Source organism: Entelurus aequoreus, linkage group LG24, assembly GCF_033978785.1.
Source record: "Entelurus aequoreus isolate RoL-2023_Sb linkage group LG24, RoL_Eaeq_v1.1, whole genome shotgun sequence".
Lineage (NCBI taxonomy): Eukaryota > Metazoa > Chordata > Actinopteri > Syngnathiformes > Syngnathidae > Entelurus > Entelurus aequoreus.
In genome coordinates, this window is record NC_084754.1 from 7,905,951 (window position 1) to 7,931,492 (window position 25,542).

The window sequence follows — 25,542 nt, forward strand, 5'->3', positions numbered from 1 at the left end:
AAAAAAAACGATACCGATAATTTCCGATATTACATTTTAACGCATTTATCGGCCGATAATATCGGCAGGCCGATATTATCGGACATCCCTACTCAAAACAGCAGCTTGGAATTTGGGACATGCTCTCCCTGAGAGAGCATTATGAGGTTGAGGTGGGCGGGGTTGGGGGGGGGCTTAGGTGGGTAGCGGGGGGTGTATTTTGTAGTGTTCCGGAAGAGTTAGTGCTGCAAGGGGTCCTGGGTATTTGTTCTGTCGTGTTTATGTTGTGTTACGGTGCGGATGTTCTCCCGAAATGTGTTTGTCATTCTTGTTTGGTGTGGGTTCACAGTGTGGCACATATTTGTAACAGTGTTAAAGTTGTTTATACGCACACCCTCAGTGTGACCTGTATGGCTGTTGACCAAGTATGGCTTGCATTCATTCACTTGTGTGTGTGAAAAGCCGTAGATATAATTTGACTGGGCCGGCACGCAAAGGAAGTGCCTTTAAGGTTTATTGGCGCTCTGTACTTCTCCATACGTCCGTGTACACAGCGGCGTTTTAAAAAGTCATACATTTTACTTTTTGAAATCGATACAGATAATTTTGCAACAGATACCGATAATTTCCGATATTACATTTTAAAGCATTTATCGGCCGATAATATCGGCAGTCCAATGTTATCGGACATCCCTAGTTTCTATATAATTTATACATACCTGACATTTTCTTACCTATCCTATTATCTGTTAGTAAACATGTCTTAAACATGCGATGCATTTGAACAATCTGAATAAACACGTGAGCATATATGGTTACGCAAAAAGTGATGATGATTTGTCCGTACGTCTGAAAAACAAAGTTCCAATTAAGAATCTTTAAAGTCTTTGAAAATGTTAAAATCATCATCTTTTATTTACCTACAGAAATCAGATTATGCAGATTGTGTTAAAAAATTGCCCAATATTCTCAACAAAAGCAGTCAGTAAATTACCATATTTTTCAGACCATAGGGCGCACCGGATTAAAAGGCGCACTGCCGATGAGCGGGTCTATTCAGGTCTTTTTTCATACAAAAGGCGCACCGCATTATAAGGCGCATTAAAGGGTCATATTATGATTTTTTTCTAAATTGAAAACACTATCTTGTGGTCTGCATAACATGTGATGCTGGTTCTTTGGCCACTTTCTGACAGGATGCGCCAATTTGTGGGCGGTCTTATTTACGTGGCTCACCTTCGGCAGCGTCTTCTCCCCGTCATCTTTGTTGTAGCGCTGTAGCGTGCAAGGACGGAAGTAGGGCTGCAACTAACAACTAATTTGATAATCGATTAATCTGTCGATTATTACTTTGATTAATCGATTAATAATCGGATAAAAGAGACAAACTACATTTCTATCCTTTCCAGTATTTTATTGAGAAAAAAAACAGCATACTGACACCATGCTGGCACCATACTTATTTTGATTATTGTTTCTCAGCTGTTTGTAAATGTTGCAGTTTATAAATAAAGGTTTATAAAAATTTAAAAAAAAGTAGCCTCTGCGCATGCGCATAGCATAGATCCAACGAATCGATGACTAAATTAATCGACAACTATTTTTATAATCGATTTTAATCGATTGAATCGATTAGTTGTTGCAGCCCTAGACGGAAGTGGAAGAAGTGTCAAAAGATGGAGCTAACTGTTTTAATGACAGCAGAAGATGAACGACACATAAGAAGGTGGAGAAAAAGAAGAAGATTGGCACGGACTACAATGGCGGATTTCATTTTCAGGACCTATGCAGTAAATGATTATTTGCAAAAAAAAATGAAGTTTATCATTTCAAACATTACCGGTAAGTATCTTGTCTTTGCAGTCTATTCAATTGAATATAAGTTGAAAAGTATTTGCAAATCATTGTATTCTGTTTTTATTTACGATTTACACAAAGTGCCAACTTCACTGATTTTGGGTTTTGTATTTGCGTACAATTTTTGCAGGTAAAAACAATGTCAGCCTTTTTCCACCCAACCCATGTAAGAAAAATCAAAGGAACGTAGCGCTTTCAAACACCCTGCTTATTTCCGAGTCACAGAAAATATGATAATGTTTTTATTGATACGTCAACGGTCAGCCCCATTTTATAGGCTGTCGCTCTGAATTTTATTAGCAGTTTCCTCGCACACGAGGGAAAATAAAAAGGTCCATTGCTTATGTCCATTTGTTTTAGGAGAACATTCATCATTTTTCTCTCAGTAGGTGCTGAGACCCTGCTATTCTGCAGAAGATTTACAGATGCATACTTTAGTGGAATTTTTATTCATAAACTACTCAGCAGGATAGCTGACGTTCGAACAATGCTTCCTGTGTGTTTAGCTATTTTTTTATGCTCATTCAAATGGTGATAATTCATGAATATTGTTTCCAGACAGAAAACCATGTAGGTCATACTTTTTTTACAAAGCACACTCGAAACATTTTTTTTTAATGTATTTTTTTTACACAGCCATTGCTTGTATATAAGTGTTGATATTCAACCAAGTGGTTCCTGAATAATAATATGTTATCACTACTAAAAGAGCACTTATGAAATCAGACTTTGAAAAGGCCAATTACACTTGCAAAATTCCAGCTTTCGCACTTGCTTCCTATTATTCTTAGGTAAAGTAAAAGAAGGAATATATGGCCCATTCCACCAAATTGGTGCCATTTGTTTCTTGTAACTCTTTAATTGTCAAAATAAATAGAAAAGTCTGTCTTTATTTAACTCTAAATTTGATAATACACACATTGAACTACTTAACATTTGTTTAGGCCCATTTCAGGCAACAGAATTACAGGAGTGAATAAGTTACTGTAGCATATATTTAGCAAATGCATACAATTTAGCTGTACGAACATAATAACATATTTACTCCCAAGTAGGACTGGGCGATATGGACAAAAAAGTATATCTCGATATATTTTTACTTAAACTCGATATTTGATATATATCTCGATACATTTTCCGGTGAAAATATACACATAAAGATATTCATTTTTGTCAGTGGCACTTTTATTAACCCAGTTAGTCAGGATGGGTATTACCATCACAAGAAATAAACTGTTTAAGTACCACATAATTACATAAAATAAAACAAAGAATGTATAAATAAAATAGAAAATATTATTTCTACATAAAATAAATGACATGGCTGTGCAAATAATACAACATGTATCAAACTCAGATAAAAGCTAAATTTGCAGGCAGGCACTTTTTAATTCCCAGCTACAGTTTTGTTCTTAAACACCAATGAAAATGAAATGTAGCATTTAGACAGGCTATACTGTAGCAAAAGTCATCACATGTCTGCCACAATCATGTGTGTTCTTAAATGTGTTTTCTACCTCTTCCATGTTGAGAGCAGTTTTGATTTGGGCTTACATGGTAAACAACTTAAATGAATGTGTTATCCAGACGCATACATCTGTCCAACTGTCGCCAAGTAGATGCATTGTGGGTTTCCTGGACGTCGTCGACATCGCTAAAAGAAAAATCTAAGGAAGAGAATCCCTCTGCCATATTCCACTAGTTTTTCTCAATATATGAATCGCCCACTTGAATATTCCCTCTTCTATACACTGACTCTCTCTTCGCCATTTGGGATGTCTGTTGTGATTTCACTTCCTGGTTCGATGACCCGCCCTATCTTGCCCCTGATTGGCCTATCCGTAATGTTTTTCCCTAATCTTATCCAATCGTGACTCATCATAGTAAACCAACCAACCAATCGTGGATGTTCTTATACGTAAACCAACCATTCATTATTGATCTTTTGATCATTGACCGTATATGTTGTCCCCCGCCCGTGGAGTTACACTAGTCCACTTATTTCGTTCTCTTCTCCCTCTTTCTTCTTTTGTAGCATGTAGTTTAGCTAACCGCTACATGGGTCTAATAATAGCTAAGCTACGGAAATCGCTACTTGTTTAACCCTTGTGTGGTGTTCGGGTCTGTGGTACCTGTTTTCATTTTTTATTAAAAGAGAAAAATTATACAATTAATTTATTTTTCAAACTGAGACTCACTGACTTTGGCTCATTTTCTGTGAAGAACATATATCAGAATACATATTTAATGACCACACACCATACACCCCCCCTACACATTTCTATTACATATAAGATGTCCGGGTCCAATGGACCCGGGGCTAATAGAAGTGTGGAAATTGATGTTCTGTGTACCACACACACACACACACACACACACACACACACACACACACACACACACACACACACACACACACACACACACACACACACACACACACACACACACACACACACACACACACACACACACACACACAGCAGGCCTAGACAGGAGGAGGACAGAGTGTAGGTACACAGAACATCAGAGGTTCAAATGTGCCAGAAAATGAGAGCAGACAGTGTTGACAAACAATGTTGCAACCTTGTGTGGGAACCGCAGGTGCAGAAACACAAAAGAAAAAATCCCTGTGGGATGCAAAAACTGGCAGAGAAATTTTCCGTGCAACGTTCATATTGTAGTTACTCAGCCAGCGTTTGTGGGTCTGATGGACCCGTTGCATTTTGTGGCTTTTAATGCCTCACAATTAAACACTTTTATGTTAAAATACTGTACAGATGTTTATTGGGATAAGGTAAACATCTGTTCAATATTTTAACATAAAAGTGTTTGATTGTGAGGCATTAAAAGCCGCAAAATGCAACGGGTCCATCAGACCCACAAACGCTGGCTGAGTAACTACAATATGAACGTTGCACGGAAAATTTATCTGCCAGTTTTTGCATCCCACAGGGATTTTTCTTTTGTGTTTCTGCACCTGCGGTTCCCACACAAGGTTGCAACATTGTTTGTCAACACTTTTATGTTAAAATACTGTACAGATGTTTATTGGGATAAGGTAAACATCTGTTCAATATTTTAACATAAAAGTGTTTGATTGTGAGGCATTAAAAGCCGCAAAATGCAACGGGTCCATCAGACCCACAAACGCTGGCTGAGTAACAACAATATGAACATTACACAAGGGTTAAAAAGTAGCGAAGCTACTGCCAAGCTACTGGGAACTGTAGTTAAGCTACGTAGCTTCGATTTGAAGTTCATTATTTTAATGGAACATTTTACTTTTTACCACTGCAGCCGTGAACCGGAATGGATTATCAAAAACCGTACTAATTACGGGAAAACTGTAGTTGTTGGCGAGTATGCAGAAGTTCACGTTTTACTTACTAGTTGGTGACTGGCACACGGGTCGCTGGTGGCACAATCAGACTCCATATTTACTTGTGTGTTGTTGTCAGTGCAGTAGGAGGGAGATGGCACGCACGTCTTGGAAGGAGGACGGGGTATACTAGCCCATGGAGTGTTGCGGGGGAGAACAAGGAACACAACAAATAAGCGGCGTTTGGTCATTTTAACGTGAAATAAATTATATTAATATTCTGACATTTTCTTAATTCATATCTTGTTTAAAAATATATCGATATAGCTTACAAACTCGATACATTGCCTAGCCCTACTCCCAAGCTATTTGTAAAATAAATTATACAGTTCAAATATCAATAGAATATATAGTGTTCCCTTGATTATCGTGGTAGTTACGGTCAAACCCCACAGTCGTTTAGGTGAATTTCTGTGACGTAGAAAAGTTAATGACAGCTTTTATTTGATCTTATTTGTCATCTCTGCTTGCTTTGTTCTGTAATTTGAATGCGGATTCTAGTTTATATCCACATTTGAACTGAAGTAAAACGAGTTCACTTACAAGCAGACCAAAACCCATCTCTCAAATGGTCCCTGCCTGCTTGTTTTTGTTACACACCAGGGTTACAATAAAATGAAAAAATACATAATAATAAAATACAGCATTGTTTTGTAGTTTGTGCTGATTAATCATGATTTATGTTCAGTCACTTTATTAAAAACAGGGGAATAAATAGGACGGATCAATACTCATGCCTGTGTATGACTTGTCTCTTTAATCAGCAAGGAGAGCGACACTGCTATATCTTTGCTGTTGGAGCCAATGTGGACACAACAATTTTAAGCAATCTTTTTTTCTCTCTTGCTGGATAAGAATCTCTCTTTTGGCGAAACGATTGGACTTTGTAGTTGTGATTGGAAACCAAGAAAGATTAACTATCACACAAGTCCAAACACTACGACTGCAAACAACAAGACTGCTGTCACATCGTGTTTTGTTGTTTCTTAACACCTGAAATAGAGTATGTGTTGTTGTAGTCAAAAACTGGTCTTACGGCCATACTACCCTGAGCATGCCCGATCTCGTCCGATCTCGGATGCTAAGCAGCGTCGGACCTGGTTAGTACTTGGTTGGGAGCTCGCCTGGGAATATCAGGTGCCATTTATGTTACTTTCCTAGATGGCTCTGCGTCTAGGGATCGTAGGAGAACGCAACATAAAAGTGTATAAATTAAATTAGGTGTATATTAAAAACAACGAAGCCAAGAATTGAAAACAAAACTAGTGTTAGTGAAAGGTAACCATGGGGGGGTTACAACAAGACACAACACTAGCCTATAGCTTGGGAATACAGGTGCTGTCAAAGGAATGAACAAAACATACCGAAAGACAACACTGACAAAGAAAGGTAAGCTTACTAACTAAAGCTATTTAATTAGCATAAACCAAAAACCTACCTAACTACTCTAGCCAAAGAAGGAGTCCAAAACCTACAAGGGTGACAGCCACCACTAATCCTGATGTCTCTATACACAAGCAAGGCCTACGTGTGTAGTTTATAGAGGCCTCTGTCTAACCTTTCCCAAGACTGGGCTGCACACTATACAGATACTTACAAAACACAGACAGTTGAAAGGTAAAAAAAAATACGGTTGGTACAAGTTAAAGAAATAGCTTAAAAAAAATACAGTACAAAACAAAGTAGCGTCAAAGACAAAGTAGGTCTGACATTAGCAAAATCCAGTAGAGTCTATCAAGGCTACAACACAGCATGGCAGAAAACAAATCACCCTGATTCAGTGGTGAGCAGGTGGTTTTAAGCAGGATGGGAGGATGAATGGTGGACTGGGATTGGCTGGCTGATTAACAGGTGAAATGATGAGCAACTGGGAACAGGAACCGGTTGATTGGCAGCAGAGGCAGTGAATGAGTGTGACCTGTAGAAACAATAGGGGAAGAAACACAAACAAACCACCACTACGTGGAATGTAATAACCATTAAGGTTGAAGTCTTGCCTTTTGTTGAGCCCTAGAATGTATTTTCCTGTAAGTAGTGTCATATCGGTAATGGCACTGCTTTAATGATAGGAATCAAGCTTCGACTGTATTGTGTTTTTTGTGGGGGTGGCGGGGTCTGGCTTTTTTGACAAACCACTACACAATTGCGCATGCAGTGTAAATGACTCATAAAATGGCTGTAATATGAGATCGTTTACGCTCATATTTAGTTGAATAAATGAATTGATAGACTGAAAAATAATCCACAGTCCAATCCCACGGCAAGGTCGCTTAAATAATGGCAAACGGAACACGGTGTGCGATATAGTGAACAGCAAATTGTAAATGCAAGTTCATTTACAACCATAAACATGCCGATATGTAAACATAGTATAGAATAAAATCACTCTAACGTTCCTCCCCAATAAGATATCTTATCTGAAGAGTTAATCAGCTAAACTTTATGTGGAGCACTTGTTTGAGATCTGCCGAATTAATGTCTTTTCGGATCGTGGTATGCCTTGTCCATGATGAACGGCAGTTTGGCCAGAATTGTCTTTCGGTCACAGGGTCAGACTCCAAGCAATCAGGGATCTGTCTGTCCTGATTAGTTTGTCTAGTGTCTGGATTTCCTTTCCCATGACAAATCCTTTAGCCATCACAGCATAGTAGAATAAGTGTAATAACTTCCTGTGGATGCTGAAGGAAACCGGCCTGCTCAAAATTTTGTTACCCTAAATACCTATTTTATCTTATTTTGTCTGGTGGTGGAGCAAACAGATTTAGTGATCAGTTAATAAAACTTGGCGCTCGTTTGAGGCGTCCTATATAATGTCCATCAGAGGTGTTACCAGTACCAGAGCAATCAAAATCAACCTCATTCAGAGTGACGCAGACCCTTTCTGTTATCCACTTATAAAGCACTTGCCAAACATACCGTAATTTCCGGACCGTAGGGCGCACGGGATTATAAGGCACACTGTCGATGAGCGGGTCTATTCAGGTCTATTTTTATACAAAAGGCACACCAGATTATAAGGTGCATTAAAGGGGACATATTATGATTTTTTTCTGAATGGAAAACACTTCCTTGTGGTCTACATAACATGTAATGGTGGTTCTTTGGTCAAAATGTTGCATAGATGATGTTTTACACATCATCTTCAAGTCGCTTTCTGAAAGTTTCTTCCGGATGCGCCGTTTTGTGGGCGGTCTTATTTATGTGGCTCACCTTCGACAGCGTCTTCTCCCCGTCATCTTTGTTGTAGCGGTGTAGCGTGCAAGGACGGGAGTGGAAGAAGTGTCAAAAGATGGAGCTAACTGTTTTAATGACATTCAGACTTTACTTAAATCAATAACGTAGCAGCATCTCCTCATCTGCGGCTCACTAGTGCAACAACAACGCCATAAATGTGTCCCGTGAAAAAAACGTCCGAACGGAACTCTCTAATAACTAAAGTTCTGTGGGTGAATTAAGTAAACCCAGTACACCGGTAGTTTTTAGCGTTTTATATAGCGAGTTTAGAAATGGCAACAGCAGAGGATGAATGTCCCATAACAAGAAGATCGAGAAAAAGAAGAAGCTTATCGATTATGGTGGACGACAATGGCAGAGACACGCACATTTTCAGGACTTATGCAGATCCCAAATACAGATCAGCAGGTACCAGAAGGTAAGAAAAGTTGGTTTTGCGTAATATTTCAAAACAAAATGCCAGATAATGTTTGCTAATGGGTGCCATTTAGCGGTCGTTATACACACACAGCATAGTAATACTTGTATGTCTGACTACAGTAGCCGTAATGCTCTGACAATCCATCAAGTGGTGCAGCTTCATCGCTTACCAAAGTCGTACTAAAACTTTTTTGACATATTTTTGCGCGCCGTGCGCAATGTTCTATATCTTTTAAAGGCCTACTGAAATGAATTTTTTTTATTTAAACGGGGATAGCAGATCTATTCTATGTGTCATACTTGATCATTTCGCGATATTGCCATATTTTTGCTGAAAGGATTTAGTATAGAACAACGACGATAAAGATTGCAACTTTTGGTATCTGATAAAAAAAAGGCTTGCCCCTACCGGAAGTAGCGTGACGTAGTCAGTTGAACATATACGCAAAGTTCCCTATTGTTTGCAATGATGGCCGCATGAAGTGAGAGAGATTCGGACCGAGAAAGCGACAATTTCCCCATTAATTTGAGCGAGGATGAAAGATTTGTGGATGAGTAAAGTGCAAGTGAAGGACTAGTGGGGAGTTGAAGCTATTCAGATAGGGAAGATGCTGTGAGAGCCGGGGGTGACCTGATATTCAGCTGGGAATGACTACAACAGTAAATAAACACAAGACATATATATACTCTATTAGCCACAACACAACCAGGCTTATATTTAATATGCCACAAATTAATCCTGCATAAAAACACCTGCGTGTTTGTTACGCTAGCTCCTAGCTCCTCTGCTAGCTCCTAGCTCCATAGAACACGCCAATACAATTCAAACACCTGATCAACACACACAATCACTCAGCCCAAAAGACCGTTCACCTAACCCAAGGTTCATAAAGCTTATATATTTAAAAAAAGTTACGTACATACGCAAAAAAAAGTTGCGCACATACGGTCAAGCGATCAAATGTTTAGAAGCCAAAGCTGCATACTCACAGTAGCACGTCTGCGTCTTTGTCATCCAAATCAAAGTAATCCTGGTAAGAGTCTGTGTTGTCCCAGTTCTCTACAGGCGTCTGTGTATCGAAGTCAAAAGTCCTCCTGGTTAGAGTCTCTGTTATCCGAGTTCTTCCATCTTGACTGCATCTTTCGGGAATGTAAACAAAGAAGTGTGTACTGTTGTTGCTGACTACGTTCGAAAAATACGTCCATTTCGCACCGACAACTTTCTTCTTTGCTTGCTCAGCTTCCTTCTCCATAATGCAATGAACATGATTGCAACAGATTCACGAACACAGATGTCCAGAATACTGTGGAATTATGAAATGAAAACAGAGCTTTTTCGTATTGGCTTCAATGTGGAAGGCATACCCGTGTTCGCCGGGCTACGTCACGCGCATACGTCATCCTCAGAGGCGTTTCGAACCGGAAGTTTAGCGGCAAATTTAAAATGTCACTTTATAAGTTAACCCGGCCGTATTGGCATGTGTTATAATGTTAAGATTTCATCATTGATGTATAAACTCTCAGACTGCGTGGTCGGTAGTAGTGGGTTTCAGTAGGCCTTTAAGGGTAATGCACAATCGTCCATTTTTCTGTCAGGCGACAGAACAAACTGAAATATGTCGGGCACACCCTTTGCAGTTTCTCCATATTTTCATGGCTAAATGTCCTCCCTTTGGACGTTTGGCCTCCTTGGCTGCATGGTGCAGAAGCTGACTCCTTCCTTGCTGGGTGGGCTACACAGTTGGTCAAACACATATTAGAAAATTAGCTATATGCTTTTCTAAAAAGGTAGGTTTTCAGTCCTTTTTTGAAAAAGCATCCTATGTCTTTGTGGCCCTGAGGTGGTCAGGAAAGGCGTTTAACAGATGAGTTTTTGATGGTTTGTTTCTTTGATTTAGTGGGTGTTGTTCTTCGCACTTGTTTCTCTATTCCAGTGGCCGAAGGGCATGGTTGGGAAAAAAAACCCTTGAAAGTCAAATGTATGCTCGCAACTTAAAGCATTACAAAAAGCTGTAAGACAGCTCTTATCTAAAAATACTTGTAAGTTGGGCCTATACCAATGTCAAACACCAAAAGTTGGCAGCCCTGCTACTGCATCTTGTTAACACAAACAGTACTTTTTACATGGAATATGCAATATTTTAGAATGCAATAATGAATCTAGTCCAAGTCAAAAAAGACCCCCACGGATTGATGGCGGTCTACATTTCTGACACAGCTGAGACTAACAAGTTTTTATGCATGGATGGTCAAAGTACAGAATGTTTTTCTCTCTTTCTGTGAGAAGTCCAACAGCGATGATGGAAGCGTCCTGTGATGGTAAAACTAAAGCAAAGGGGAGATTCAGAAAGCAAGCAGTGATGAGATGTTGAGGGGCTTCCTAAGACGGCTTGGTGGTGAAAGAAAAACATCGTTACGGGACATGAAATGCTGTGTGAAACTTCAGACAGCCACAAAACTTGACTGGCAGGATCTGACTTTGAGGGACGGAAAGAGAAATAAAAGGAGATGGGTGCTGTCAGCACATCAGAGAGATGAAAAGGGTACAAAGGAGGAGATGCGGTGGAAAGTGAATCAGAAATGCCTGCAGGAATATTTTATTTATTTCTTGCATTCATTAAATAAAGGACATGATATCACTTGGGGCTTCTAAATGAGATCTTCCACAAAGGCAGAATCAACACAGGCAGGCTTATGAAAAGACTGCGAGAAGAGCTGCACTGATGGAAAGCCTCTAATGCAGTAATGTGAGAACAGCAGCAAATATCATTAAAGCAGAATTAAAACAAAAGGAGTGCACTGCCTCTGTGGCAACAGAAGCTTCCATGAAATTATGACAAATAACACACACACAAAAAAACAACGCTTTCTTTTCATTCGCTGCTCATTTTCTATGATCTTTTGCTTCCTATCTCCCTCCTTTCATCACTAAGCTTGTCTTGTAACTCTTTGCTCCTCTGTCATTGAGCCTGGTGAGCATTTTCAAAACGCAATTATTTCTACATGCACCTTCGCGGAGCTATTATGTTTCTTTGGTCTTTTTCAAAGCCAGTGCAGTTCGGTGCAAGTAATTTGTCCTAAAATATCCTCTTCAAAATCAATTGTATTGTATCCTTGTTTGTAACACAGAGACTGGTTTCTCGATCCTTGCCATGGTAACCCAGCATTTATGTACCTTTTTGTTCTGTAAAATATTGGTTGTCGTGTGTTCATGCTACTGTTGGTGCTATTGTAGCCTACAAAACTGACAATATCTATTTCAATATGTTGTACAGTGACTCGACTTCGTTGAGAAGGTTTGCACATTTGGTGTCCGGGGGGCTTGGGGTTGTTGCGGGTGACAGGGTAGCTTTTTATTATTTGTGTCTACACTCTAGTATTCATGTTAGAATGATACACAAACCTGCAGCTTGGTGGAAGCAGTACTAAGGCCCTGTCTACATTAAGCCGGATAACTCCTTAACCTCGAAAGGCTTAGTTGGCCACATGCGTGGACAGCACCTTTTAGCTCTTATTTCCAAAATTGTGTACAATACTGAATTGGGGTCTTATGGCCCTTATGTGGACACTTACACTGTTATCTGGTGGGGTCAGAAGAGTATAACATACAATGGAATTTGGAAAAAAAAGGGTAAAAATAAGAATTAGCATGTCACTAAACATGAAGTACACATTTGTTACTTATGGACTAAGTACATCATATACAAATATGGTTCTTAGTTTTTATTCTAATTAGGGTCCAATAAGCCCAATTAGCAAAGAGAAATAAAAAGAGCATGTAAACAAACAGCTTGGGCCTTAAGAGGTTAAACAAATAATTATTTAGCCTAAGCCCCGTATCAGCCACACTAAACCATAGTTTAAAGGCCTACTGAAATGACATTTTTTTTATTTAAACGGGGATAGCAGATCCATTCTATGTGTCATACTTGATCATTTCGCGATATTGCCATATTTTTGCTGAAAGGATTTAGTAGAGAACATCGACGATAAAGTTCGCAACTTTTGGTCGCTGATAAAAAAGCCTTGCCTGTACCGGAAGTAGCGAGACGTCACAGGTTGAAGGGCTCCTCACATTTCCCCATTGTTTACACCAGCAGCGAGAGCGATTCGGACCGAGAAAGCGACGATTACCCCATTAATTTGAGCTACGATGAAAGAGTCGTGGATGAGGAACGTGAGAGTGAAGGACTAGAGTGCAGTGCAGGACGCATCTTTTTTCGCTCTGACCGTAACTTAGGTACAAGCTGGCTCATTGCATTCCACACTCTCTCCTTTTTCTATTGTGGATCACGGATTTGTATTTTAAACCACCTCAGATACTATATCCTCTTGAAAATGAGAGTCGAGAACGCGAAATGGACATTCACAGTGACTTTTATCTCCACGACAATACATCGGCGAAGCACTTTAGCTACGGAGCTAACGTGATACCATCGGGCTTAACTGCAGATAGAAACAAAAGAAATAAACCCCTGACTGGAAGGATAGACAGAAAATCAACAATACTATGAAAGCATGGACCTGTAACTACACGGTTAATACTTTCCAGCCTGGCGAAGCTTAACAATGCTGTTGCTAACGACGCCATTGAAGCTAACTTAGCAACGGGACCTCACAGAGCTATGCTAAAAACATTAGCTATCCACCTACGCCAGCCAGCCCTCATCTGCTCATCAACACCCGTGCTCACCTGCGTTCCAGGGATCGACGGAGCGACGAAGGACTTCACCCGATCATCAATGCGGTCGGCGGCTAGCGTCGGATAGCGCATCTGCTATCCAAGTCAAAGTCCTCTTGGTTGTGTTGCTGTAGCCAGCCGCTAATACACCGATACCACCTACAACTTTCTTCTTTGCAGTCTTCATTGTTCATTAAACAAATTGCAAAAGATTCACCACCACAGATGTCCAGAATATTGTGGAATTTTGCGATGAAAACCGAGCTTTTTGTATTGGATACAATGTGTCCGAATACTTCCGTTTCAACAATTGACGTCACGTGCATACGTCATCATACATAGACGTTTTCAACCGGAAGTTTCGCAGGAAATTTAAAATTGCACTTTATAAGTTAACCCGGACGTACTGGCATGTGTTGCGATGTTAAGATTTCATCATTGATATATAAACTATCAGACTGCGTGGTCGGTAGTAGTGGCTTTCAGTAGGCCTTCAAGGTTCTCCTCCTTGGATAATTTTTTACACGGGTAAGTGCGCCGTGTATTTCTTAAATCTCCGGCTCTTAGCTTTGTATGGACTCATCGATCATTTACAAACTAAGTTCGGAGAGGAAGTGACCTTAACAGAAAGCGATTGCAGCTATTTCGGATACAACACTTCTCAGACGGCAAGAGAACTTCCGAATGTCCAGGTCAGCTGTGATTCTACTTACTGAAAAACTTTGTCCATTTGTCGAAGGAGCGACAACGAGAATGCGGGCTCCCGTGGATGTGATAAAGGTAGCGTGTGCTTTGTATTACCTGTCCGAAAAGGGAAGACTACGGAAAACCGCGAATGCATTTGGACTGGCAAAGTAGACTGTATCAGTTATTGTCCGCCATGTATGTCGCGGACTAGACGTCTAGGTCCAGAGTATATAAAGTCACCAAAAACGAATGTCCAATGAAGGTGAAGGCAAAAGAGTGAGGAGTGGTCTGACCAGATATCGGGATCCCTAGTTTGATTGATGTAAAATTGTCTTTATCACATTGTTTACTTTCACATGTCCATTAAAGAGTTGATTAATTTATGATGTCTCAGGTGTGATTCACTACAATAGGGTCCCACAGCACACTGGATTCCAGTTAATTGAAATACCACAACACTGGATATTGTTCAGATAAGTTAAGGGGGGGGGGGGTCTTAAACGACCATTGTGTGTGTGTGGACAAGGAAAAGGTTAGGTGGGATTTAGTGTAGAAGGGGCCTCAATCTAATCAAAAATGTACCCTATTAACCGGAATCAAAAGGACCATGAAGTACTACAAAGCTTACATAGCCTTTGAATTCACCGTAACTACGGTAAGAAATGTGGAAAAACCATGCCATTTTATGCCATTTTACTACGCTTTCCACCATCCTATGTCTGTGAGATGGGTTTGTCTACGGTTGCTGCAATAAAATAAAATAAAAACACAACTTAACATTAAGCAAGAGTAGCAATATCAAGTTTGAAGCCCAGATTTCAAAGGATGTACAGTGCAAAATGGGCTCACTGCAGCCACTAAATTAAGCTGAATCATCTCTTTTTTGTTGTTGTAGATTTTTTGTGCATCTGGCAAAGCGATGGCAAATTGTATTGAAGTTGAATGTGTTCGTATAAAACAGACGAATGTTGTGCAATCAATCTAAAATAATTAGTAGAAATTGTTCCATTAAAAAAATGCTCAAACTGATGTTTCACGTCGGCAGTTTGAAATGTTTCAGAGTTCAAGGATAAGGATTTTTCTAATTCTAATGTCCAGGGAAAGTAAATACAAATATGCACTTTCATTCCTTCTGATACGCTACAGTACAATATAAGCAATGTTGTTATATTCAACGTGTCCCTAATACAGTACTCTTTCCCACCTTTTCAGTATGTTCATTAAAGAATATTTTCATTCACTAGACTTTGCCCTGTACTCTACGGGACAAAATAACATTAGCGTTTTTCACCTAGTCCTTCAGTGATGTCCTCCTTTGTCCGACTTCCCCTCTCACAGTACCGTAATTTATGTCACCACATGGAAACGGCTGGAGATACTATACAGAAACGCACTTGCACACCACAGGGCACTGTGTACAAAATCGTCTATTTTTCAGTGCATTTAACATTCAATAAACCCACTTCAGCAATTAAAACATATCTCACGTGGTTCTGTCAAACAAAAATAATTGTATAAAACAAATGAAACGTGAAAAAATTAAGAAATAACATATTTGAACTCACAATTTGTAGCACCCATCCGACGCCGTCCGTATAAGCCAGAGGTACCGTCGTAGTCTGTTGATTCGTGTGAAAGGGGCGGGCAAACCATTTCACCGCCTAGGACAACTTAGCTAGCTTCCGTGTCGGCCGACCTCGTCTCACAAGATCTAGTTTCTCTTAAGTATCCTTCTTGAAAATGCCATTTCAAATATATATCTATCACCTAATCAACATTTTGCTCTTCTTCTTTGTGGGTTAAAAAAGTGAGTACCACTGAGTTTTCTGTGGCTTTCTATGGCTCGTAACGCTTCCTGTTTTCGCAACTTCTGATTGGATGCTCACTTGGGACTCCCAAGTGAGTATCCAATCACAGGACGCGTAAAAGTCACGTTCAGCGTGAGGCCAGCTAGAAGGCCTTACTGATAACAACTTGTGATCTGATTGGCTATCGCAATTATCTATCAACTGTATGTGCCCGTTCACTTACAGTGCACAGACGCCCGCATTGTTAATTCTGAAGGCCCCCGGCAGATTTTGTACAGCATGGCAAAACTTAAGCTAACTGAATTCTGATTGGATACAAACTCTAAACTAAAAACAACAGCACTGGAAGGAGCATAATATGACATGAAGAGAATATGAATACTTTTAGATATTTAGGGAAAGCAAATAAAAAATTACTTTTATCTTTAATTATGATCGTGATTTCTGGTTATGTTAGGCCAGCAGAGAAGGCCTTGCTGGCCCTGACGGCCCACCACTGTTTAAAGTGAAATACCACGTACCAACTGTGGAGGTCGAGAACGAGACTCTGTCCCAGGTGGAGGAGTTTAAGTATCTCGGGGTCTTGTTCATGAGTGAGGGAAAGATGGAGAAGGAAATCAGCCGGAGAATCGGAGCAGCTGGGACAGTATTGCAGTCTCTCTGTCGCACTGTTGTGACGAAACGAGAGCTGAGCCAGAAGGCAAAGCTCTCGGTCTACCGAGCTATCTACATTGCTACTCTCACCTATGGTCATGAAGTGTGGGTCATGACCGAAAGAATACGATCGCGGATACAAGCGGCCGAAATGAGTTTCCTCAGAAGGGTGGCTGGCATCTCCCTTAGCGATAGGGTGAGAAGTTCAGTCACCAGAGAGAGACTCAGAGTAGAGCCGTGCTCCTTCACTTGGAAAGGAGCCAGCTTAGGTGGTTCGGGCTTCTTGTGTGGATGCCTCACGAGCGTCTCCCTAAGGAGGTCCTTGTTGCACGTCCCACTGGGAGGAGACCCCGCGGCAGGCCAAGGACCAGATGGGGGGATTACATCTTCTCTCTGGCCTGGGAACACTTCGGGATTCCCCAGGAGGAAGTTGCTAATGTTGCTCTGGAGAGGGAAGTCTGGGGGTCTCTGCTGGAGCTGTTGTCCCCGTGACCCGATTTCAGATAAGTGGTTGAAGATGGATCAATGGAACTGTGGAGGAGCATGGAACAAGAAAATGAAAAACACAGATTATTTTCCCTAACTACTTGCCTGTAACCACGGCTTTGGCAAAAGTTTCAAGAGTATATTTTGCCCTGGGCATCACTCATATGCTGTGACTGATCTACTTTCCAATTCAAAACTGTTTGCGGGCTGCGTTCCAGCTGATACTCCCCATTTACCTGACAATAATATACTGATTATTGCTCTTGTTTAGTACCATGGCATCTATATCACTTCTGACAGTCTTCTTTTCTCCCCTCACGCTCGCAGTGAGCGTGCTGCAGCTCTCTCTTAAATGGATTAATGCTGCAAAGGAAGCGGCCGGGCTCGGTGCGGGTGTGTGAGAGGCGTGTGACTGATGGAATTAACCGTCACGACGACGGGGGCAGGGTGGTTGAATGTGGGTGTTGAGCAGTGACTGATGGAACAGTCTGTTGCTAGAGGCAAAGAATGGATGAGGGAATGGGATTGATAAAGCAACCACTTGAAATCAAGGCTGGAAATAGCTAACGTACGAAAGGGAGGGTTCTGCCCTTGACTGCAGGGGTCAAATGGAAACGTGACAAAGGTATAATGCTGGTATGATTGTACAAGGATGTTGGGGGACTTTGTTAAGCGGAAAATATGCTGTAAGCTACAGGCGGAACTTTCCTGCAGGCTTTAAAGAGACGTATGTGTTCAGTGGTATGTGTACAGAGGAAGGCCACCGCAGCGCTAGGATTGATGGCTTTTTTTGGTGAGGCCATGTAGAGCGCACTCACTGCACATCGGATGGAAGGATACAACATTCTACTGTTCATTTAGCTTACTTAGCAGCTGGCTGACTTCATTGTCGCTGGGGAAAAAAAGATTCCAAGAAGCATGCACACTTGTCAAGTCAAGTCAAGTCAACTTTATTTATATAGCACGTTTTCAACAACTTTTAAATTGAACTAAAGTGCTTTACAGGTTAAAAAAGCATAGAGCAAAAAACAAAACAAACAAAGAACATAAACAATGAATGTGCTGAACAAGATAGTGCAAATGCAATACGGTAAAAGGGGTCGAATAAAAAGTAAAAATTTGCAGAATAATAATAATAAAAGTGCGACAAATTGAAAAATAAAACTAAAGCGAAGAGTGGGAGGGGGGGACTAGAAATGGTGGCCTAGTGGGCGGACTCAGCTCAGGTCAAAGACCATCGAGAAGAGGTAGGTCTTAAGGAGGGTTTTGAAGACCCCCAGGCTCTGGGCTGACCTAATGTGGAGGGGAAGGCTGTTCCAGAGCTTAGGGGCGGCAACGGAAAAGGCTCTGTCCCCTCTGGTCTTGAACGCTCAATAAGTGAGTTCCAGGTGGCCGTGATCATTGCTCCTGTTTGTTTATAATCGTGCCCTTGCTGGACTCTGCTCTCTTTTAGTCCTGTGTCGTTGCACAACTCGGGATACATTTCAATTCAATTTCACACTTGCCAGCCGCTAGAATGTTCCTAATTCAATTTGTGCTGTTTAAGGAAGCAAAGGCTTGCTCTCTGAGGGAAGTTTAGTGTGCATGAGGATAACTGTCCATTTCGGTTTTGGTCCACAGTATGAGCCGCAGTGGGCTCTGTAATGCACTAAACAGCTACGCAAACCCTTAAAGCTGCAACAAAATAGCCGGTGGGAACGCATGATTGGATTTACAGCAGCGAAAAAAAAATCAATATTTCAGAATGCACTTTAATATTATATTCCAAGAGACTGTTTTATCAACATCACACAATTCCAAATTATGTAACAGTTAATGGACACAATGGTGACTAAAAGGTTGAACACAATGGATCCAGTAGATTTCATTTCAAAACAAATTGTTAAATGGAAAATGGAATTAATTCAGAATCATACATTGATTGATCGAATAATGTTTTATTGATCATAAAGAAACATTTTTTTTCGTATTTAATTCTTTCGTTTTGTAATATTATGTTATTTAAATTGTTTAACCACTGATTACCTTCTAAGTCATCACATAACCTCTATAATCTTTTGTACAGGCATTTTAAAAATACACTTTTAACACACGTATTTTTCGGGCTACAAGGCGCACTTAATCCTTCTAATTTTCTCAAAACTCGACAGTGCGCCTTATAACCCGGTGCGCCTAATGTACGAAATCATTTTGGTTGTGCTTACCCACCTCAAAGCTATTTCATTTGGTATATGGTGACATAAGTGTGACCAGTAGATGGCAGTCACACATAAGAGATATGTGTAGACTGCAATATGACTCAAATAAACACCAACATTTTATATGTTTCATTGAAAATATAGAACACTACACACGGTGCTCAAACATCTATCAAATTTTTTTAGTACAACTATGGTAAGCTATGAAGCCGCACCGCTTGATGGATTGTACCGTGCTTCAACATACGAGTATTATTATAGTGTGTGTATAAGGTAAGACATATTACCTGGTGTTTTGTTTCACAATGTTATGCAAAAGCAACTTTTCTTATCTTCTGGTACCTGCTGATCTATATTTGGGATCTGCATAAGTCCTGAAAATTTGCGCGCGTCCGCCTTTGTAGTCGGTGCCAATGCCGTAGTCGATAAGCTTCTTCTTTTTCTCTATCTTCTTGTTATGGGACATTCATCCTCCACTGTTGCCATTTCTAATACAACGTAGTGTAAAGTTCTGACTTATATCTGTCACTAAACTCGCCATGAAAGCGCTAATACATACCGGTGTAGTAAGTTTACATTATTCACCCAAGGAACTTTAGTTATTAGAGAGTTCCGGTCGGACGGTTTTTCATGGGACACATTTCCGGCCTTGATGATGCACTAGTGAGCCACGGATGAGGAGATGCTGCTCCATTATTGGTTTAAGTAAAGTCTGAATGTCATTTAAAGGCCTACTGAAATTACATTTTTTTATTTAAACGGGGATAGCAGATCTATTCTATGTGTCATACTTGATCATTTCGCGATATTGCCATATTTTTGCTGAAAGGAATTAGTATAAAACGACGATAAAGATCGCAACTTTTGGTATCTGACAAAAAAAAAGCCTTGCCCCTACCGGAAGGAGCGTGACGTAGTCAGCTGAACATTTCCGCAAAGTTCCCTATTGTTTACAGTGATGGCGGCCAGAAGTGAGAGCGATTCGGACCGAGAAAGCGACGATTTCCCCATTAATTTGAGCGAGGATGAAAGATTCGTGGATGAGAAACGTTAGAGTGCAGTTCAAGACATATCTTTTTTCGCTCTGACCGTAACATAGGTACAAGCTGACTCATTGGATTCCACACTCTCTCCTTTTTCTATTGTGGATCACGGATTTGTATTTTAAACCACCTCGGATACTATATCCTCTTGAAAATGAGAGTCGAGAACGCGAAATGGACATTCACAGTGACTTTTATCTCCACGACAATACATCGGTGAAACACTTTAGCTACGAGCTAACGTGATAGAATCGTGCTTTAACTGCATATAGAAACAAAAGAAATAAACCCCTGACTGGAAGGATAGATAGAAAATCAACAATACTATTAAACCGTGGACATGTAAATACACGGTTAATGCTTTCCAGGCTGGCGAAGCTTAACAATGCTGTGCTAACGACGCCAATGAAGCTAACTTAGCAACCGGACCTCACAGAGCTATGCTAAAAACATTAGCTCTCCACCTACGCCAGCCAGCATTCATCTGCTCATCAACACCCGTGCTCACCTGCGTTCCAGCGATCGACAGTGCGATGAAAGACTTCACCCGATCACAGATGCGGTTGGCGGCCCGGAGACGTAGGGAGTCAAGGTGAGGTCACCGGCTAGCGCGTCTGCTCTCCAACAAAGTCCTCCGGTTGTGTTTCTGTAGTCCGCCGCTAATACACCGATCCCACCTACAACTTTCTTCTTTGCAGTCTCCATTGTTCATTAAACAAATTACAAAAGATTCACCAACACAGATGTCCAGAATACTGTGGAATTATGAAATGAAAACATAGCTTTTTGTATAGGATTCTACGGGGTACCAATACTTCCGTTTAACTGACTACGTAACGCGCATACGTCATCATACCGAGACGTTTCAGCCGGATATTTCCCGGGAAATTTAAAATTGCACTTTATAAGTTAACCCGGCCGTATTGGCATGTGTTGCAATGTTAAGACTTCATCATTGATGTATAAACCATCAGACTGCGTGGTCGGTAGTAGTGGGTTTCAGAAGGCCTTTAAACAGTTAGCTCCATCTTTTGACACTTCTTCCACCCCCGTCCTTGCACGCTACACCGCTACAACAAAGATGACGGGGAAAAGACGCTGTCGAAGGTGAGCCACGTAAATAAGACCGCCCACAAAACGCCGCATCCTGAAGCGACTATCAAAAAGCGGCTTGAAGATGATCTGTAAACCATAATCAATGCAACATTTTGACCAAAGAACCACCATCACATGTTATGTAGACCTTAAGGAAATGTTTTTAAATTTAGAAAAAAAATCATAATATGACCCCTTTAGTGCGCCCTATAATCTGGTGCGCCTTTTGAATGAAAAAAAAGACCTGACTGGCTCATCGGCAGTGCGCCCTATGGTCCGGAAAATACGGGAAGTTAACCACTGCACAACTATATTTTTGACAAAACTTTGTTACAGGGTGAATGATGTGCCAAAGAATCACCCATACTTGTATTTACTGTATTTGAACAGTATGATTGCTGTCATCTCAACATTAGGAATGTGGAACTCGCTACCATAACAACTGGAGCTCATGTTAACAGTAGTAATCATTCAGAATGTTTTATTTTTATGGGTGTTCTGATCAGGGTTTTGTGCTGCCGATTGTGATATCGATCGTCACATGCCTTAACTTTAAGTGTTTTTATTTGTTTATGGTGAGTGCCATTGACAATGTAACAATATCAGCACACTATTTTATCTAGTTCTGTATTCTCTTTTATTACGTACAATTGTTAGAGCAAAACAAAGTCAGTAGTATACAACAACTAAACAAAAGCAAGAAAAGATCCATTTATGCTATGGAATGTATGCACTTAAAGTACTGTAACATCAGTTGTCTATGGATGGTCTCATGGGTCATTGTATTCTCAGGCCATTCAGTCGATCGCAACTGGACTGTTTGGTTTGTCTTAGAATATGTTTCGCCTCTCATCCAAGTAGGCTTCATCAGTTCATGCTCACACACTTATATTGGTCAGATCTAGTATTAGACTGAGATTGGTCAAATCTAGTCTAGCAGCGGGTGCCAAAACCCCAACTATTTCAATCCAAGTCTTTGAGCATGAACTGATGAAGCCATTTTGGATGAGAGGCAACATGTCCTCTGAGACAAACCAAACAGTCCTGAATTGAATGCTCTGAGAATGTAACAGTTGCAGTTATTTCACACAATTTGTTGTGGATTGTGTTGGTAAATTATTTACTTAGTAAGAAGTGTATTTATATTCTTAAGTATTTACATCACATCTCTGTAAAAAAAAAAATTAAATTAATGTTTTTTGGACAAACAGTGTATGTTTTCTTTCTTTTGAGTACCAGTTTGCGAACCGCATAAGCACCAGCACCAGCACCATATCAAAAAGTACTGGTTTGGCAACAATGTTGGTAATATGTAAACAAAACAAAACTCTACTAATCATTTCCCCCAGTTTCGTGTCCTTAGAACAGGGGTCGGCAACCCAAAATGTTTGAAAGAGCCATATTGAACCAAACATACAAAAAAAAATCTGTCTGGAGCCGCAAAAAATTAAAAGCCTTATATAAACGTTATAATGAAGGTAAAAAGTGTCTATATTAGCTATGTTAGCCTACTATCAAAATGACTTTAAAAGTATTATATAAGTGTTATAATGAAGGCAATACATAATATATGTGTCTATATTAGCTATATTAGCCTACTATCAAAGGCTGACGCCAATCTTCATTGACAGAAATGTTGTATTTTATTTTTATTCCACACATTTTTGCAACATTGGAAATCATTAGTAAAATGGAGGCTTCTCACAGGATGAGATAACTTCTGGAAATGACTGGCTCAGAATGGCCAAAAGTATAGATGTGTGTCTCCAAGTTAAAGGAAAAGGCAGGCTGTCTTCTTTTAATGGATTTATTACAATCTTTGCAAGCTGGGTAACGTTTGCTGTGGTCTGGAACAACATGGCACACTGACAACTATGACAAATACAGCCAATATTAAATTCAGATAATGTCTCATGAGACATGCACATATAAATTAAATACACAGAGGACATAAGTAAAGGAAATTAAATGAGCTCAAATATACCTATAAATGAGACATAATGATGCAATATGTACATACAGCTAGCCTAAATAGCATGTTAGCATCGATTAGCTTGCAGTCATGGATTGACCAAATATGCCTGATAAGCACTCCGGCAAATCAATGAAATCAACAAAGCTCACCTTTTCTGCATTCACGCACAGCATAAAAAGTTTGGTGGCCAAAATGAGACAAAGGAGTGGCATAAAACATGTCTTTTTTGTGGCAGCGTCCGAGAAAGTTGTACATGTAAACAAATTAAGATGAGTTCAAGGATCGTTGAAATTAGTAGGACAAAACGGTGCTTGCCAAATACTCATCAGTGAAGCATGTTTAACATAAACAGTGGGATTTCTAACAATTAGGAAGGTGTGTGTCATGTTTGTTCTCCTACAGAAGATATGTTAAAACAAAAAATTATTTTATATATATGTATAAATCATTTTTTTCTTCATCTTTTTCCATTTTCACACATCTCTGAAAGAGGTCCAGAGAACCACTATAGGGCGCCCCTAGAGCCGCGGGTTGCTGACCGCCGCTTTAGAAGAATGGAATGTGTTTTAGAAATAGAGTGCATTTTCAAAAAAAAAAAAGGCATGTTGAATTTAAATCTTTGATCCGACTTGGCCAAACTGAAGCCTGGCCTCTTGCTCTACAGCATAAATTACATTCTCAGGCAGGGTTTACAGATGCAGGGTCAAACAAACATCCCTGCCAGAAAGAGCAGTTTTGCATAATTTTTGCATGTGCTCTGCTGACATTTCCCTAATGACAGGGAGCCAAACCTACATGTCATTGGCTCTTGAAGTCTCCCTCCTTGCCTTCACATCAATTGTAAATGTGTCTACTGCTTCACTCAGGTGGACAGGTGTTGGCAGGATGGGGACAGCTTCTCAATAATCTTTGCTTCTCACTATGATTTTGCCCACACGCGTACATGCACTATGTAAATCCACTGTCTGGAGGTTTGGCCGACAGCTCTGTTTTCCGCTGTTATCAGCAAAAGACAGGGGGAGGTCAAAATATTTGTTTTGGAGTGTCTTCAATCATTTGAGTGAGAGGCTTCCTTGGACTTGCATTGACCTACCTCGATTGGCTGGTGCTGGTTCCGCTCATATAACCCAGTGTGTCTCTGACAATGTCCCCCATGTAAGGGTGCACTGGCTCAAACGTGTAGTTTGTACAGCTTGTAAATGATGCTAGACGTGAGGGTGGATTTTTTTGCATTGTCAGATTATCGCGTGTATAGTAAATTGGTTGTTAACTCAAAATGACTTCTGACCAAAGAAAGCACAATGTCGCTTGAGCTTGTGTGCATGATGGAATTCAAGCTGAAAACCGTTGGATTCATTTTTTGTTTTTGTACCATGACTTTGCACAAGAAGTTCCGGAGTTTATTATGCAAAACCACAGCGTCTCAGAATTGTGTAGCAAAGATCCTCGCTCATCCATGTGGACTGGACGCTGGCCGAGAGTTGGTGGGCTGCCGAGAGTTGAGTCGGCTCTCTTGGTTGCTTTGTTGGGTCTGCTCCTGTCTCTGGCCATGCTCCGCCCACCCCAGCAGACGATGGCGTGGAACACCGCAGAGGCCACCACAGTGTATATGTTTTTTTGTTGTTGTTGTTTTACTTTTGTGGCTGTGTGTAAGACGTGACTGGTTGCATCAGCTCTGCTCTTTTAATGTCCTGTGTCACAAACCTGGGGGTAAAGTTCGACTCAGATATTAAATTCGAAAAACAAATCAGCAGCGTCGTTCAAAAAAGCTTTTATCAATTACGCCAAATAGCGAAAGTGAAACCGCTTCTATCAGGACATGATCTCGAGAAATTAATCCACGCCTTTGTCTCGACTACTGCAATGCCCTGTATGTAGGCATCAGCCAGGCCTCCCTCGCCCGCCTGCAGCTCGTGCAGAACTCTGCTGCTCGTCTGCTAACACAGACCCGCAGACGTGAGCACATCACCCCTATATTAGCGTCCCTTCACTGGCTCCCTGTGCGTTACCGAATCAATTTTAAACTCCTTTTATTTGTTTTTA

General features: G+C 40.5%; 1 protein-coding gene and 1 pseudogene across 1 annotated transcript in view; both read left to right on the forward strand.

Annotated features, from left to right (window-relative positions):
* cdh13 (cadherin 13, H-cadherin (heart)) overlaps positions 1-25,542 on the forward strand; it is a 909,098-nt gene that overhangs the window by 52,295 nt on the left and 831,261 nt on the right. The gene's annotated exons all lie outside the window — the stretch shown is intronic.
* Positions 6,249-6,367, forward strand: LOC133642019 (5S ribosomal RNA; annotated as a pseudogene).